This window comes from Mus pahari, chromosome 22, assembly GCF_900095145.1.
Source record: "Mus pahari chromosome 22, PAHARI_EIJ_v1.1, whole genome shotgun sequence".
NCBI lineage: Eukaryota > Metazoa > Chordata > Mammalia > Rodentia > Muridae > Mus > Mus pahari.
This window is the reverse complement of record NC_034611.1, coordinates 28,982,064-28,986,482: the sequence shown is the minus strand read 5'-3', so window position 1 is coordinate 28,986,482 and position 4,419 is coordinate 28,982,064.

Here is a 4,419-nt window from a genome sequence, read left to right as displayed (position 1 = left end):
TGTTCTTTTTTTACAGCCATAGATCCTTGCTAGGACTGTTCTTTCCCATGGTGTGTTCTTGTTAGATGGGGGAAAGAAATGAGTCAAAGATAACTGGTCATTATTTATTTTCCTAAAATTCTGAGAAGGAGGGTTTTTTTAAATTTTTTTTCAGCCCACAATAATAGTTTTTTATAAACTCTCAGTGGAGTTCTATGTAGAAGAGTTTGCAAGTCAGTGCAAAATTCTTTGTATGTATAAACTGATCATTCTATGCACTCACATTAACTCATTCCTGGTTTTAAAAGAATTAATTGGTATTTTAGTTTATTTCTTTTTATTCATTTCTTGTAGCTATTTATTTCTAGGTTCATGTGAGCATGAAACAGTTTGTGTGTAGTTTCTCCTTGAATGAATTATTTCTATTTGGAATCATTTTGCTTGACTACTTTTCAGGCTTAGCTCTTGAAAGAGTTTGAGAAAAATCTATGCCTTTATAGATTTTCTTTTTTTCTTCACCAATGGTTTATTCTTTTATTAGCTTTACATCATAATCCAGCTCCCCTCCATGTTCTCCTCCCAGACCCACACTTACAAAGCCCTCGCAACATTACTCTCTCCCCTTCTCTTCAGAGAAGAGGAGCTCCCCCCACCATGGGTACCACCCAACCAGGGGACATCTTATCCCAGTAGGACTAGGCACATCATCTCCTACTGAGGTCCAACCAGGCATTCCAGGTAAGGGGAAGTTAATCTAATGCCAGGGAACAGAGACCAAGACACCCATTTTTATCTGCTCCATTTTATCCCTTGCACATCTTGTAGGCAAGACAAATTTTGGGCGAAGGTTTTTGTGGGTGAATTGATGGCCTCCTCCCTTCCCTGGAAGTCCTGTCTGGCTACAGGAGGTGGCCACTTCATCCTCTATATCTCCCTCCAGAAGGAATCCCAGCTAGGTTCACAGATTTTCGTGCTTTCTGATTGTTAGCTAGACGTGATATTATCTTGTGACTTCCTAGATTCTAAATGTAAAAGGCACAACATACCCAAATTTGAAACAACATACCCAAATTTGAAAGAGAAAGACTGCAAAACATTCTGAAATATGTTAATTTTGATTTTCACACTGGAGAATTGTTTAACAGCAGAATGTATGTGAGAAAAATCATTGTAGGAAGTGACCAATGTGTGTGCATATACCCAGAAAGGAGAACATGCCACCAAAAGTCCTATAAAGTATTTAAAAATGTTAGATATGTTCTACTTTATATTAAAATATATGAGTAATTGAAAAGATTCGAGTAGAGAGGTTACAAAGAAAGAAAATATTAAAAACTTTTTTGGTGTTCTGTTGGGATAAGCAAAAGCAAGAATTAGTGTGGGAAATTAGTTTGGAAGCTTTAGAATAGTCAAGATATGAAATTCAAGTTATTTTTCTAAGACAATTGATGCAAAAATAATTGGATATATTTGTGAAATGCAGGAGGCAGAGTCAGTGAGGACTTGTTTGATAAACCATGAAGAGATAAGGAAACACAAATTTCAGTTTGTTCAAGTGTGGGGTTTCAGCAATTATTACCCAGTAAGCTGGATTGCATTAGACAGAAGTTAATATAACATCAATGAAGAAACTATTTGACATTTGACAGCCACAAGTTTTGTTAAGTGTGAAAAAAAAAATGTAAGTATGAGCAATTTTCTCTGGACAGAAGAATACAACTTGTTCCTCCTCCATAAGCACTTCTGGGGTAGAAAGTCACCTGTTGTTCTTAGATTTATATTTATCCTCTCTCCCCCCTCCTCTCCCCTCTCCCTAATTTAAAACTTATAAAGATGTGAGTTCAAATTTAGCTCATTCAGATACTCAATAAATTATCAATATGTGCAGGACACATGTTTAACATGCTTACTGTCTCTAATTTTTTAGTGTATGCTTTATGAGATCAAAGTCTTATTTTTCTAACTTCTGTACTTCTAGCACTTTGAATACAAATTTAGATGGAATTGGTACACAAAAAATATTTACTGTTGAAAGTAAACTTCTGAATGAATGCACTACAGAATTTAACTTCTTGTTTCCTGTGCCTTCTCTAGTACTCCTATCTCCTACAATTCTACTGATCAAATGTTCCCATTGAACTTTGCTTTGCCATTTGCTATTGGGTTTTGTCTTCTTCTTCTTCTTTTTTTTTCTTCCCACAGCTGAGGACCGAACCCAGGGCCTTGTGCTTGCTAGGCAAGAGCTCTAACACTGAGCTAAATCCCCAACCCCTGCTGTTGGGTTTTAAAAGTAGAATCTCCTTATATTTTATGCTTATCTCCTCACTTTAACTTCAAAGAAAACTGTAGACACAACTGGAAAATTTTCCATTGTATCCACTTGTTTTTGTGACAGAGCAACCCATGGCATGTATCATCCCAGACTTAGATTTGACAGGGACTCTAACCTCATGGCATCTGTGCTGGTGTTTCAGGCTGGAAGTGTCTGGCAGGTCCTAAATTCATCCTCATCACATCATTTAACTTAGAGGTTTATATCAGCATAGCAAGTTGAGGCAGTATTAATAACTTAAATTGACTTCAAAATATTTTACAAAAAGAGTGGTAAAATATTCATTGGAGCATAGTTATGTTTGTTAAATTTCTTTGGATAGAAATACTGATATTCTCTGTATAATTGAAAGTTTGTGGGTTTGGATTGACATTTATACAATTAGACATAAATACACTCTAAAGAACTTTAAAATTATCTTTTGACAGGAGGCTGAAGAGGTGGCTTGTCCATTAAGTTCACTTGTTCCTTTTGCAAAGAACCTTAGTTTGGTTCCCAGTAGCCCCCTGGTGGCTCATAACTGTCCTTAACTCCAGTTCCAGGGAATCCAATGCAATCCTGTTTCCTTAGGCACCAGGCCCACATGTGGCACACAAAACTACATGCAAGTAAAAACACGTATATACATAAAATAAAAATTAACAATTGTCTTATTAAACCTGACAACAGGATCTTTGTAAAAGTGATGGAGCAAAGGAAAAAAATGTATGCAGTGGAAATTACATTATGTAAATTTTTCTGACACAGAATGTAACTTTTCTCCTTTATTCTCATGTGCAGTCAGCTGCCATCATCCACCTTCTTTTCTTTTCTTTTCTTTTTTTTTTTTTAGTCTATTCAGAAATTTATTTGCAAATCAAGGAAAGGATGTACTCCAAATGAGGGACAAGTAACAGGGTTGTGCTGTGGATTTTTTTTTTTGGTTGGTTCATCTTTTCATCTTTTTTTTATTTATTTATTTACATTTCAAATGCTATCCCAAAAGTTCCCTATACCCCCCCGCCCCTGCTCCCCTACCCACCCACTCCCACTACTTGGCCCAGGCCTTCCCTTGTTCTGGGACATATAAAGTTTGCAAGACACCTTATTTTCTATTCTGTGTTGTCACCGAAATGCTTCCTTGCAGGCTCCTGAACCACTTTTGATGGAAACAGAGGGTTCCCTTTTATAAGGGTTAGGTCACAGCTTTTTGATGTAAGGACATGTACCCATTTTGCATGTACTTCTGAATAACAACATTTTATTTAATACTCACTGTTGGTTCCTTAATTATGGGCAGCCAGCCAGCAACACTAGGGCTTGTAAGCAGAACACACAGCTTCTCTGCCACCATATCACAGGCTTCTCCAACACTGAGAATCATTAGTATCCCACCCTGAGGGACCATGTTATGCAGCATAACTACGAAGAAAAAGGAAATCACATAAATGAGAAAACTACCTCACCAGACTTGATTAAGAAAACTTTTGAACTTGGTTTTGTTACGTGGCCCACGTCTGTGACTTAACAGTTTTGGCCACTCTGTGTATATCCATATGCAACTCAGTGGTTCCTATGAGATTTGATAAAACAAATTTTCAAAAGTAAGAGAAGTGACAAATACGCTCTAAAAATTAGTGGGAAGATAAAGTTCTGTCTCTGATGGTCTAGAGTTCTTTAGTCATCACTCACAGTGGTTCCATCTCTGATGGTCTAGATTTCTTTAGCCATCATCACTCACATGGTTCTGAACATTGAATTCTTTGTTCCCAAGCACCTGACTTTTTGCACAGCTCTGAGTTGCTAACAGTGCTTCCTTAGTTCACACATATGCACATTCAGGACAGTTAAGGAGGGGAAGAAAATGGGAGCTGGAGCCCAAGGTGCTGAGGAGAATCACCCTTCACATAGGATGGCAGGCAGGCAGTCAGGCATCACACATGATGAGATTTCCTCACTTTAGAGATGTAAGGCAAAATTATGTTTTTAACTATAGTACATTTACACAATGGAGTACTACTCAGCTATTAAAAACAACGAATTTATGAAATTCTTGGGCAAATGGATGTATCTGGAGGATATCATCCTTAGTGAGGTAATCCAGTCACAAAAGAAGTCACTAGATATGC